Genomic DNA, 15,254 nt, shown 5'->3' on the forward strand with positions numbered 1-15,254 from the left:
TGGAGCTTGGTCTTCAGGTAAATCCCTGAACAACTGGGGCAGGGGCTCTTCTTGAATCTGTTGCCTGGCTGTGGATCCCTTTCCCTTATATGTGTCTAGTCCTGCAATGACTTGATGTTCCTGGTAGGAAAGGGTGTCTTCTTCTGAGAAGAGAAGGAGAATGGCGTGGGGAGAGGATCTATGTGAGAGGATACTAGGAGGAGAAGAACATTGATATTTGAATGTAAAGTGAACAAAATCTATTAGAAAAAAAGTAAACTACATTCTAAAGAAGAGTAATGATAAAAAGCATCAGGAACCAAGGTAGAGGAGATAAGGAATCTCAAATCATGGAAAAGTACAAAGGCAGGCCAGAGAAAAGTAGAAAGTAGGCTATCATTAGAATGTAAGCTCTCTGTGGAGAAAGAGGCTGCAAAGACTAATGCACAAAAACTTGAGGAAGTCAGGAAATCCTACTGACAACAGATTGGTGGTCCTAGCCACAGGACAAATCAATAGCTCTTCCAGGCCGTACATTCAGCACATGCAATAAGTGTGGTGATAATATGTTCTTGAGTTGAAGAACTAGAGAATACCACCCAGATATTTCCTATATCTGAAAAAGCTATATCTACTGGAAATCTTAAAAGGGAGATGAATGTTTGACTATAAGCCACTCTGGGTACCTGAATATATGGAGTAATCACAATAATTACCAGTCAGGGAACCTGAGAATATTCTGTCAAAAGGTATGTGTGGAAGGCTGACGTGGAAGAAACTCATAGAGATGGTAAGTCTCTGATATAAATCAATTTGAGGCGTTATACAGCAAGGATTTTTTCTTATTACAAAGTACATTGGTGTTGCTGGTATAAATCCTCTGTAGTAAGGAGATACTTCTATCTTGCCTAGAGCCAAAGGCCAAAAGATTATTTTTTGTTTTTTTGTTTTTTTTGTTTTGGTAGTGGTGGGGTTTTTTGTTTGTTTGTTTGCTTTGGGTATTTATTTATTTATTTATTTATTTTTGTTTTTGCTTTGCTTCTTCAACTAAAACTCTCACCCTAAGGAATAAAAAAGAGTGATTATTTTCCTCCAACACATGTGAGAGTAAGACTTGATGATGACATTTAACATGCCAAGGAGTACACAGACTGGGAGTCTCTGCAGCTAACGCAACCACTTTCTAGCTCAAAAGCTCAGAGCTCATTATACCAGAAGTAGTTACTAGTGTTCAAAGAAGTTAAGTATTTTGAGTGAATGCTGTCTTGTCACTGATGTCACAATTTGGATTGGACCTGAGTCTTAGCCTGCATACATAGGAACAGACAGAAATTAAATTAGACATTTCTTACATACTATACCTGATTTGTCCAGTATACTAATGTTGAGGTCTACCTTCTCCCCAGCATAGCTGTAGCCATTTTGTTCCATGCCTGACAGCTATTTCATATTGTTGCTGTAATGTGCCTGCTAGTCATTGACACAGAAAAATAACATGACTCACAGCAAGAGCATGCAGATCACATCCCCTGTTCTGTTCTGTAATTTCTGAGGTTTGTTAAAATCTTAAGAAATTCCACAAAGCTTTATGTAGGACCCATCAAACTAAAGGTCAATATAAACTTTTAGTCTAAAATGGCGTGAGTCAGGGTTTACTACTTGGCAGCACTTCCTGCACCTGCCTATGAGTTCAGCGTTGTTTTTGTCTATTATTTTATTATTATTATTATTATTATTATTATTGTTATTATTATTTTTCATTATAAGCTGGCCCTGAGAAATGTTTGTACTGTTCGGAGCAGTAGCCTCAGTTCTGAATTCTGAGCCATGTTCCTGATAGTTTAGTATTAGGGTGTGTGTTCAATAAATCACCCATGTCTGACTGAGATTAGTGTTTGTGTTGCTGGTGGGATGACAAATAGACCCCAACACAAAGACCTGTAAGGAAATTTCTCAAATCTAAGACTCTAGAAATGGGAATTTTGTCATTTTGTCCTTATCATTCTTTTACCTTTCTTTCTTTTTCTGGTTTTATAGTCTACATTTTCTGTGTCTAGTTTTTATTTCATTTGTTTATATTTTAAGGACTTTATAAATGTCTTTACTCAAAAATATAACAAATTATATTTAGGCATAGGCAATGATAGCCATAAGCAACTGTATATTGTCAACTGAAACCACTAAACATTTCTGTGCCTGCTTTCTGGTCTTCATTAGCGCTAGTTTACTAGTTGTCATATATACCTTCTTAGTGATTTCTTACACATGATTTTCAATTTCAACTTCCTCTTATTTTTTTTATTTTTGATTATTTATTTATATTTCAAATGTTGTCCCCCTTCCTAGTCTACCCTCCACAAACCCCCATCCCAACCCTCCTCCCCTTTGCCTCTAATAAGGTGATCCCCCACCTACCCACTTACTCCTGCCTCAACCCTCCAGCATTCACCTTCTCTGAGTCATCAATCCTCAACAAGACCACACACCTCCCCTCCCATCGATGCCAGTTAAAGCAATACTCTGTTACATATGAAGAGGGGCGGTCACCAATCAGCACATGTATATTCTTTGGTTGGTGGTTTAGTCCCTGGGAGTTCTGAGGGGTCCAGTTAGTTGATACTGTTGTTCTTCCTATGGGGTTGCAACCCCCTTCAGCTCCTTCAGCCCTTCCCCTAACTGTTCAAGTGGGATCTCCTCAACTCATTCCAATGGTTGGTTGTGAATATCTGCATCTGTCCCAGTCAGGTGCTGGCAGAACCTCTCATTGGACAGCCATACTAAACTTGTCTGCAAGCACTTCTTGATATCAGCAATAGTGTCTTGTATTCATCTTTCGCGTCTCTCACCCCTCTGTCCCCACTCTCTCTCTTGCTAGACCCTGACCTGTGGAAGTAGGATTGAAGCATCCACACTTTGATCTTCCTTCTTGTTAAGCCCCATATGATCCTTGTAGTAGGATCTGTTTGTTTTGTTGTTGTTGTTTTGAATTTCCTCAGTTTTTGTTGCTATGTCTCTCTTTTCATTTCTGATTTTGTTAATTTGTATACTGTCTCTTGCCCTCTAGTTAGATGGCTAAAGGTTTATCTATCTTGCTGCTTTTCTCAAAAAACCAGCTCTTAGTATTGATTCTTTGTATAGTTCTGTTTGTTTCTACTTGGTTGAATTCAGCCCTGAGTTTGATTATTTCCTGCAGTCTACTCCTCTTTGGTGTGTTTCCTTCTTTTTGTTCTAGAGCTTTCAGATGTGCAGTTAATCTGCTAATGTAGGATCTCTCCAATTTATTCATGAAGGCATTCAGTGGTATGACTTTTCCTCTTAGCACTGCTTTCATTGTGTCCCATAAGTTTGGGTATGCTGTGCCTTAATTTTCATTAAATTCTAGAAAGTCTTTAATTTCTTTCTATATTTCTTTCCTGACCAAGTTACCATTGAGTAGAGAGTTGTTTACTTTCCTTGAGAATGTTGTTTTGGTTGTTATTGAAGTCTAGACTTAATGGTGATCTGATAGAATGTATGGGATTAATTCAGTTTTCTTGTATCTATTGAAGCTCATTTTGTGTCTGATTATCTGGCCAGTTTTGGAGATGGTACCATGAGGTGCTGAGAAGAAGGTATATTCTTTTGTTTTAGGGTGAAATGTTCTATAGATATCTGTTAAATCCATTTGGGTCATAACTTCTGCTATTTTTTTTTTTTTTACTGTAGCAGTTTAGTTTCTATTTCCATGATCTGTCCACTGGTGAGAGTGGAGTGCTGAAGTCTCCCATTATTATTGTGTGAGATCCAATATGTGCTTTGAGCTTTAGTAATGTTTCTTTTTAAAATGTAGGTGCCCTTGCATTTGGGGTGTAGATGTACAGAATTGAGAATTCATCTTGCTGTGGTAGAAGAACTGGGTTCTGATTGTGTCAAGTGACATTGGTTTCAGTTGCTTACGTTCTTGTGCTTGTTTCTCACCATCTGGTTATCTCTGGTGTTAATTGGCCTTGCTGTCTCTGACTGGAGCCTGTCCTTCCTGTGAACCTCGTTATGATGTATCAGGTTGTCTCTAGGTATGGGAGGGTGGGGAGTGCTGACCCCAGGCACAGTTGTAGACTAGAAGAATGACGTGTCTCCAGCAGAAGAATAGGTCCTGAGTCCTCTAGGATCTTGGGAAATCACAATTAGGACAGGTATTCCTGGTTGTGATGAATCTCCTGGGAATCAGACTGTCTCTGGGTGTGGGGATGGGAGTGTGGGCTGGAGCACATGTTCTGTGTTCCTCAATTTCTTTTCAAAACCATGGAATTTTCTTTGCTGGTACCAGTGACCTCTCCTACCTTTGCTAAGTAATGAACTTGAACACTTTTAAGATTTAGATACAACCCTTCTCCAAATATGGCACCATCCATAGTCATATCTTCATGTGATTCTTCTTACTGTCTCAAAGCCTGGAACTTTGGCTGCTACAACCTGAAGACCAACTTTTAGCCTGCTCCAAACCAGTATACTTAAAGCTTCTGCATTAATAGCTTCACTGAATATGACCAAGGGCTTCTCATGAGCAGTGGCAACCTCAAAGCATATATAATGGATCGAATACTAGAAAATTTCTTTTACTCTAGAGAACATAGGCCTCACATTTTATTTTTGATATGTTAATAAAATATGGAGAAATGTATCCTCTATCAAACTTCCTTCCTTCAATAATTTATAATTCATCTTTCAGGAGGTTTCCATACTTCACTGTGATGAGACCCTTTCATCCAACCTTTTTCAATGCATCAGAAAAATAATTTCTTTGTCTATATATGCGGAGACTGTAGCAACCTAAGCAATTTCTTCAGTAGTTGTCACATATTTAAATTTTTTTATAAGTTCAGCAATTATAGCAACAACAGTTGACAGTTGTTAATAGCCAATATCACAATTCTCTCATCTCCACCAGGATAGTACCTGCACTGATCTAGTCAAAGCCCTCCTTGGCAATAGAACATGCCAAACCAGAAGCAGTGGTGGTGCCATTCCAAGCCTCTGTATTTGTTTTACTGGAAATATCTTTAATTAGATTAATTCTCATATTTTTGTATTTATCCTTTAAATCAATTGATTTTTGAACATCTGCCTCATCTTTTGTTACATGGGGACTTCCACACCTCAGTTCCATAATCACTGTTCTCTTTGACCCCATTGTAACACCTATAGCATTAGCTAAAAGATCTACAACTTGAAGTCTTTTGGCTCCAGAACACACATTAAATTGTACATTTTAGCATAGGCCTGAATGAGATGAGTAATCAGTGCCCATCTGAAGCATTTCTGAGGGCCATCGGTGGGGTGGTGAGAGTACAATCTCAGAGAGTAAGTGAGGGAAGTCATTTGTTTCTTTTTGATACATTGTTATATAATCCAGGTTGGCCTCTAATTCACAATGCACCTGTTTCTGTTTTAGGTCTTCTCAGATTACAAATATGATTTCTGAGAATTAAAACTTCAATAATTCAGTTTAAACAGAAATTCAGCTGAAAACCGCTCTGGAATTCTAAATCAAGCAGAAGGAAGATTACCAGTATTTAGCATAATATTGATGAATTATTATCTTCTAATAGTAAATCTGAAAACAAAAAAAATTATGCCTAGAACATTGAAGATCTTTGAGATAACCTTAAGAGATCAATCTTTAGAACAAAGCAGTTAGTTGAAGGTGCACATATATTATAATGAAATATCAAAAACATATTAAGTGAACTAATTGACAAATTCTGAGAAGTTATGAACATCAAGGTACTGGCATCCCTTCGAATGACAAGTAGAGATAATCAGGAGGAATTTCTCTACATCATATTTCATTTAAATGGCCAATATATTTAAAAATTGAATGTTGATAGCAGCCAGAGGCATGGCAACTTCAGTTACAAAGGGAAACAATGATAATTTTTTATTTCTAGGCAGAAAGCATAAAATCTTGGGAAATCTTGGAGTAACATTTCTAGGTATTGAATGAATATAACTGCCAACCTGGTCTATTTTTCCTTTATATTTTACTCTTGAAATTAAATGAAAAATAATAACCTTCCAAGATAAGCATAATCTAAGCAATTCATGACCACTAAGCCACCATTACAGAAAATGTCTAATGAAAATGAAAGGATACCGTGTATTTGATACGAAAAAAACCAAAAAACATAAAAATCCTCAAAATTAGTAGATTGTTTTAAATAACCCTTGAGGCTGAAAGGCATTTATTTTAATGTTCAAGGACACATACTGACTGATTAGAAAGAAAACCACAACTGCAAGAAACTCACATTATCTATAAAGTTGTATAAAAGCAAAAAATGGAAAAATGGAAAAGTATATTCAAGCAAATGAAATCAAAAGAAAACAAAACTGGCTATATTTTTACCTGACAAAGCAGAATCCAAATAAAATTTAGTAAAAAATGCCGTCAAAATAAATAAAGGTGTCTACAAATAAACATGACATTTACCAAACAGAAACAATGGTTTTAAATATATAAATACTGAATGTTGGTCTATTCAATTTCATAAAATAACACTATTCCCCATAAAGGAGCATATATGCCCAAAGCAACATCTAATCTTTACCAATAGACAGGCCATTCAGAGATATACTCAGAAAAGAAACATCAAAGTTTAGCTGTGCTATAGATCAATTAGATTGAAAAGCTACACAAAATATATTTTCCCAACATCTCTTGGAAGTTTCTCCAAAGCAGAATATAAAACATTTTTATTATTTTATTGTTTGAGAATTTCATGCATACATCTTCAGTATAGCAAAGGACACCATCATTTGATTGAAAAGGTAGCCTACAGAATAGGAAAATCTTTACCACTTATTCTTTTGACAGAGGGTTTGTGACTAGGACACATAAAAAATTTAAAAAGGTAAACATCAAGAAAACAATTTCTCTGATTAAATTTTATGTACAGAAATAGCTGGTAAAATAATTTTAATGTTCAGTATCCTTGGCCATCAAGGAAATGCCAAACTAAAACTACTTTGAGATTTCATTTTACACTAGTCAGGATAGCTAAGATAAAATAACACCAACAATTGCTAGAATGGATATGGGGAAAGACAAACACATTAGCTGTTAGTGAAACACACATTGGTTCATCTACAATTAAGATCAATGTGACATTTCATCAAAAAACTAGAAATAGCTCTATCACTCCTGAACATATTCCCAAAGGACTCTATATCCACTACAGAGATTCTTGCTTATCCATATTTGTTTCTGCTTTGTTCACAATAGCCAATAAATGGAAATAGCCAAAATGTGCATCAACTGATGAATGAATAATAAATATGTGATACTCTCTTAGTTTGCTTTTGAATGAAAAACACTATGACAAGAGCAACTTGGGGAGGAAGCTATCCGAAGCTAGGACAGGAGCTCAAATAAGAACTTGGAGGCAGGAACTCAAGGAATACTGCCTACTGGTATGCTTCTAGAGCCATGTTTAGATGTCTTTGCTATACATCTCAGGTCTACCTACTTAGGGATATAACTGTCTACAGAGCATGTCGGGGCCTCCCTTCATCAATTATCAATCAAGAAACTGCCTCCTCAGGCCAATTCAATAATGGCAATTACCCAAACAAGGTGCCCCATTTCCAGGTGTTGTGTGATAATTTTTTCCTAGAGAGACAGAACACACAAACACATAAGCAAACAACCTATGTCTATTTACAAAGGGAACCCATGACATACTAAAGTAACATTTCAGTAATTTCCAACTTGGTGAATAAACGAATTTTTACCAAGGTTACTAAGAGAAGTATGGGGAAGAATTACTTACAAGAAGCAGGATGACTCAAACGTACACATACACACATGAAAAAAAATCCACTTCCACGGGAGTATTCAGGAATGCTCTCTGCACAACTTGCAGGCAACTTGACCTTCTGTTCTCTGTGAAAATTGGCTGGTAAGAATCTCCTTCCTCAGCATTCCTTTTTATACTGCTGGGGAGAGGCTCTCAAGAATCTTCCAAATTTTTCTCTCTAAAGATGTTACTTTTTTTTATTTACCTCCCAAGTCTCAGAGCCCTACCCTCCCTCCTAGAAAGAGCGTATCCTTTGTGTGGGGATGTTTCAGTATGAAGGGAAATGACAACACAAGGTATGTGAAATAGACAAGCAAGATTATCTATCACAGGTATATCATATTAGTAGGTGAATATTTTATTTTAGCTAAATATTATATATATGTGTGTGTACATATATTAATTTACATATATAATATATATTAAAATTATACTCCATTAAATTAGAAAAGTATAAATGGCAAAATTTCTAACTATATATGTTTTACCAAAATTGAACTTAGAGGCTATAAAACTCTAAACACAGATTGAAGCTGTAGTGGGTCCAAATGATGAAAATACTAGGAAAATGAATGAATTATCTGTTAAGTTATACCACAAGTGAAAATATTAACCAATACTAATGCTCCAAAAACTGTGTCATACTACAGAGAGTAAAGAAACACTTCTGAAATCACTCCATTAAGACAAAACTACCCTGATAACCAAACTTGATATGGACATTAGGAAAGACAGAACTATTCACTACCATCACTGCTGATTATAGAAGCAAATATCCTTAATAAACTCATTGAAGATTGAATACAGCAAGGTATGCAAAGATAACATGGCATGACAAATTTGTTTTTAATCCAGGAATATGTAAATTGCACAGGGTATGCAAATCTGTAAACACAATGCAGCACATAAAGAGAAGAATAAAAACTGCACGGTTATGCCAACAGTTACCTGACAAATCTGAGAAAGTGCAATAGCCTTTCATGATAAAAAAAAAATCTGTAAAGAAATTAGGAATAGAAGAAATATAATAACAAAATAAAAGGCTAAATATGACAAATAAACAGCAAAAATATTGATTAGGGGAAAACTGAAATTGTTTTCACTAAAATTATAAGATAACGAAGGTGTTAAATCTTAGTACCGGGGTAGTGAAGAACTCCCAGGAAACAGGGTCTTCCAGACACTTCCAGTCTAATGCACTTATGAACTCACAGAGGCTGTGGCAGCATACATAGAACCTTCACAGTATAAAATCAGACAGTCTCTCCCAAAACTGAGAAGGAAGTAGACAATGGGTCCCCTCAGCAAGGAGCTATTTGCAATTTATGCCTGCTGGGAAAGGGAAAGTAAGTTTTCTCCAGTGGAGTTTTCACTGGGTATCTCAACCACATACTAGGATAAGTCTCATGCTGAGGAGTAGCTGGTTAACAACAACAACAACAAAATTAACTTCATATTTTTTGGTTGTTTTTTTTTTCTGTGTAAGGGCTTTTTGTTTCATTTTGTTTTGCTTTGACACTTTATTGTCTTGTTGGTTTTGTTTTTAATTTTATTTTTGTTATTTTTATATTTGTTGTTTTAGAGAGACAAAAATACTAAGTTGGGTAGAAAGGGAGGCAGAGAGGAGCTGGGGGAGGAGCTGGGGAGCTGCTGGGGGAGCTGGGGGAGCTGGGGGAAGAGCAATATTATCAAAATATATTCTGTGAAAAGTTAATAAGAAAAATGCTAAGGAAAATTGTAGCAAAAGACAACAAAAGTGGATGAAGAGACAGGAAAATGAATGGATAAGCCCTGGAAAACTAGCCTGGGAAACGAAAGAGTTGTGTTTTCTTTTTTTTTTTTTATTGGATGATTTATTTACATTTCCTATGTTGTCCCCTTACCCCATCCCCCACCACCCCCTCGGAACCCCCAATCCCCTCGCCCCTCCTCCTTCTTCTCTGTGGATGTAACCTCTATCTACCCCCCCCCACTCCCACCTCCCCACCCTCAAAATTCCCACCCCCTGGGGCATCCATTCTTCATGAGGTCAAGGTTCTCTTCTTCCGCCTATGCCCAGCAGGGCCCTCCACTTTTACATATTCAGCTGAAGCCCTGGATCCCCCCCTAAGTGCTCCCAGGCTGGTGGTTTAGACCCTGGGAGCTGTGGTTGGTTGGTATTGTTGCTCTCCTCATGGTGCCATAAATCCTTTCAGCTCCTTCAGTCTTCACTCTAACTGCTCTATTGAGAACCCCATGATCAGTTCAATGGCTAGTTGTGAGCATCTGCCTCTGAATATGTCTGACTCTTGAAGGCCTCTGAGGAGATATCCATATCAGGCTCTTATCAGCATGCACTTCCTGTCTTCCACATCAGCATCTACCTTTGGTGATTGCACATGGGATAGATACTCAGGTGGAGTGGTCTTGAGACGGCCCCTCCTTCAGTTTCTGTCCCTCACTTTGTCTCCATATTTGCTCCCTTGAGTATTTTGTTGCTCCTTCTAAGAAGGACCGAATCACCCTCACTTGGTCTTCCTTCTTTATGGGCTTCATGTGGCCTGTGAGTTGCATCTTGGGCATTTCAAGGTTCTAGGCTAATATCCAATAATCAGTGAGTGAATACCATGTGTGTTCTTTTGTGATTGGCTTACCTCACTCAGGATGATAATTTCTAGTTCCATCCATTTACCTAGGAACCAATCGAATATAAGAGATTTACAGAGAATGATTTTCAGTGCTTTGGAAAACAAGGTGGAACACATGTGTCTCCTACTTCAATACTGAGACACACTTGTATATTCACTAAGAAACTTAGTAGTGGTGCCTGTTAGCAATCATGGTAAGCCCTAAGAATTGTCAAAGCAGATTTCTATTAATTAAATATAGACTCTTTCAGATAATGTTAGAAGAAATATCATAATCACCTAGGCATAGCAGGTGGACAAGCAAGTATATGGAAAATGTTCACTGGAGTCCTGTGCTCCAGAAGGACAAATAATAGAGTTCTAGAATCGCATGTCCATCAAGACACCTGGAAATGAATATCATTTTTTATTTCATTTTCTTGGGCAAATAAGAACTTTACCAATGTTGTTAATTGATTGATTTTTAAAAATCATATTTTGAACTGATATTTTAAGACATGATCTTGCTATTTTGAAAACAAATTTAAATACATGTGTCTTAGGTTAATGCAATAAGAAAATTAAGGAGTGCAAAAAAGATTCCTTGAAATGATATTATATTATAGATAAAAGGAATAAAAAAGTAAGACAATGATTGTAGTTGAACACTTAGCATCCATTTCTTTTCTGTACAAGATCTCTGGTATAGAAGCTTCTCATCTACAGAACAGCTTTCAGCTGTCTCTATAGACATTTTGGCATAGATGAAGAAAAATAAATAAAATAAACTTCATGGTTAGCTGGAACTAAAGGGTGAAAAAAGAGGCAAGAAGAAACAAGAATGGACTGTTTGTGTATTTGTTCTGGGATAATTTGGTATGTCTTCTCTCATCCAGCAGTCTTTTTTTATTAAATTATTTTACTTATTTACATTCCAAATGTTACTCACTTCCTGGTCCCTCTCCCTAAGTTCTTCACCCCATTCCCTTCCCCTTTCTTCTGAGAGGATGTTCCCTCACCCACTCACCCACCCCACCTCACCCTCACCAGCATCCCACTTCCCTAGGGCATCAATTTTCTACAGGATAAAGCACATCCTCTCCCACTGAGGCCAGAAAACACATTCCTCTGCTCCACCTAGCTGTCTTAGATGTGTTTGAAGAAGTCACAAAAGAAAACATCTTCAGCAATGTGGCTGGATATAAAATTAACCCGAACAAATTAGTAGCCTTCCTCTGATACAAATGATAAACAGGCTGAGAAAGAAATTAGAGAAACAACACCCTTCACAATAGTCACAAATAATATAAAATATCTTAGTGTAACTCTTACCAAGCAAATGAAAGATCTATACTACAAGAACTTTGAATCCTGAAAAAAAAGAAATCAAAGAAGACCACAAAAGATGGAAAGATTTCCCATGCTCATGGATTGGCGGGATTAACAATAAAAATGGCCATTCTACCAAAAGAAATCTATAGATTCAATGTAATCCACATCAAGATTGTAACACAGTTCTTCACAGCCATGGAAAGACCAACTCTCAAATTCATATGGAAAAACAAAAACCCCAGAATAGTGCAAACCAATTTTTAACAATAAAAGAACTTCTGGGGGAATCATCATCCTTGACCTCAAGCTTCACTACTGAGCAGTAGTGATAAAAACCACATGGTATTGGTACAGAGATGGTAGAGGGGTGATGAAGTAGTAAGTGGGTGGGTTCCTCCCCTCTTAGAGGCAAAGGGGAGGAAGCATGGCATGGGGGTTTTTGGAGGGGAGACCAGGAAGGGGAACAACATTTGAAATTTAAATAAATAAAATAATGAATAAAAATAAAAATAAAAACAAACAAAACAAGAAAGTAACAACTGATTTTGAAACAGAAAAAAAAAGCCAAATGAGATCTGATATATAAGCAACAAATACATGATAGTTCAGCTGTAGTATTTATAGCCAAGCTATAAAAGTCTTTCTGTAGAATTCTAGCTTATATGAAGAGAAATAAGAAAGGCATAAATAAAAAATTAAAAGCACAAATGTTGGATAAATACAAATAGAGGTTATGGGTTGTATTATTTACCTTGGCATCCACTTCTCCTAGCTGACAGGCTTCAGTGGTAGAGGATGTGCTTAGTCCTGATGTCTCTGGCAGTGTCAGTGCTTTTTGGTACCTCATGGGGACTTTCCCTTCTCTGAAAATGTGAGGGGATAGTGGGTGGAGAGGTTTGTGAGGGTAGGACTGGGATTAGAGGAGGGAATGGAGCTGCAATCAGGATGTAAACTGAATAAATTCATTAATTAATAAAGAAAATATTTTCTTCTTTTCTTTAAGTATTAAACTATATTTAATTACTGAAAACAAGTCCTTTACACAAAATCATTAGCACTTGTCCACAATGTTCATGGGTGCCTTGCTTCTTTGTTTATCCTGTGCATGTCAGGTCCTCTAAGTTCCCTGTGACTAAAGTTAGAGATGGTTTGCGCTACCATGTTAGGTGGTAGGAAATGAACCAGGGGCCTCTTGAAGAGTAGTCAGTGTTGTTAACCCTGAATCATCTCTCCTGATTCACATTATCATTTTTAATAACACAACTCTGATTAGAAACAAACAAGCAAGCAAACAGAAACCCAACCCAACAGCACTTGTGCTTTGAACTGATTCTGTAAAATGAAATTTAGAGTCTTTGGGTGGTTTATGAAGATCTCAAATAGTCATAAAATAGGCCATGCTTTCTCAGATTGAATTCTATTCAGAATGACTACAATGACTACTTAGAATTAGTTCCATCAATCTCTGCAACACTTTCTAATTTCAACTGGTCTGCGACTTTGTCCCTTGTAAACCTGCTTCAAAACAAACCACACACTGCCTTATAGGCATGATTTTTTTTTAACTAGGATAAGTTAGTCAAATTTGATATTATATTTCAAGGACTGAGAAAGTATGCCGTTGGAAACATAGAAATTCATAGATGAAATCACAATTTGGAAAACAACAGTAAAGGAATTCAATAGTATTCTTTAAAATTAAAGATATATTCTACCAAGACATCAAACTAGGTAAATTCCTTAAGAAGAGTAGAACAACTAGGAAGAATAGAGACACACGTATCTTACGTAGGTTGAAATTGGCAAATATTAATTCCTAACTTATCTTAGAGATCAGAGGAAAAGGTAAAAAAAAATGAAAGGTATCAATTGGTATTTATTATGTTGAATTAACAGGGTTTCATATTTTCCACTATACCATACCAAGCTACCTTTTACTCTATGACTTTTTCCCCATGTAAAAATTCCTATACCATCAATTCCTCATATTGTAACTAAAAAGTGTTCTGTTTTGTAAACACTTTCAACTATGATTTCTGAAAGTTGAGATACCAGAGTTTCATTGAGCGAACTATTCACACACTTGGTTTAGTGTGTTGGTTAAACAATAGGCCACATTCTTGAAAGTTTCTTCTGACAAGATAAACTCCTTAAGCTTCAGGAAAGTCTGTCCTAGACAGGCACCTGCCCTATACATCTCTCTAATCTCTGATGCCTATGTGTTATTAACTCACAGGTACATCCATAAGCTAATGTGACCAACTTGTGAATGTGATAAAACATATAAAGAACTTAAAAATAATATAAGAACATCAAAATTATGCAAATTGTTTAGACTGGACCCTTCAAATGAACTGAATATTGAAAGATGTGTGTGAAAATCACATGCAGTAGTGGTTTCATTAACCTCTGTAAGTCTATTTTATTCAGTAAGTGGTGGACCTAGATGGGAAGAGATAGCTGGAAAACAGGAAAAAGAAAACTACAATGAGAATCAATGTCAATCCAATGTTCAAGTCAACTAAATTGGCGTTATTTGTACTCTTAAATGATAATTAACAGTGATCTATGAAATGTTATACTTAATATGTCATATTACCTGTAAAAAGAAATATTGGGATGCTTGCAATTTCAGAATTTTCAGTTTTAGCTAATAATACTACACTGTAGTTTGCTGTTAACTACTTTGCTGGGTTCAGGTGATTCTTTATCCTAGATTTTATCCAACATGGTTGGTTCCCATTTACCACCCAACCCTGCTTTCAATGCAAGGCTTTCAACAGTTGTGATAGCCATAAAAATGATATGCTTTGTTTCCTTCTAATTATGTCTTTAAAATTCATCAGACTTCAAGAGCTAAGAATATATCAGAATGATATATTCATATATACATATCATGAATCATAAATTTATAGCTGACTTTCTAAGTCAGAAGTCAGAAAATTTATATTTAAAAAAATTAGAAACCTACAATCACTTATAACGATCAGGAACTAGGAACCAATACAACAGAAGTGGGGCTTTTAGGGGAATGTAAACAGATTCTGAAGTAAAATAATTATAGACAAGAAAAAGACATAAGTAAATAATAGTAATTTTTCATTGTTTTTTCTTTTAGCATCTTTATAAAAGAAAAAGACATCTTCAGAAACACAGCCACCCAGACTCATGGACAATATGTCCAGCAACTGCTCCTTTTTGTACAGATACTGCTGCTTGGGCAAATACTGAACATAGCCCAGTCCCTTACTTATCCCAGAGGGATGATGGGCACTTTTAAGAGTGGGTCTGCATGCTCCAGATACCAGCCAGTGACTGCATGACCTGCTCTGTGGTAAGCCAGTCTTCTACTCCTCAGGCTGCAGAAATTATTTTTTTTCCTCCAAGTCTCTAATCACTTGCTCAATTGCTTGCTCAAAGTGCTTCTTATTAATGACATCTGAAAGGTGTCTTGTAGCAATCAAAGAAGCTTCATTGGAGACACTGGCAACATTAGTGCCTG

The 15,254-nt window shown here is 36.5% G+C and overlaps 1 pseudogene; it reads right to left on the minus strand.

Moving 5' to 3' along the window:
- Positions 1–4,241: 4,241 nt before the first annotated feature.
- On the minus strand, positions 4,242–7,446 carry LOC114631926 (annotated as a pseudogene).
- Positions 7,447–15,254: the final 7,808 nt, after the last annotated feature.

This window comes from Grammomys surdaster, unplaced genomic scaffold (genome assembly GCF_004785775.1).
Source record: "Grammomys surdaster isolate TR1022 unplaced genomic scaffold, NIH_TR_1.0 369, whole genome shotgun sequence".
Taxonomy (NCBI): Eukaryota; Metazoa; Chordata; class Mammalia; order Rodentia; family Muridae; genus Grammomys; species Grammomys surdaster.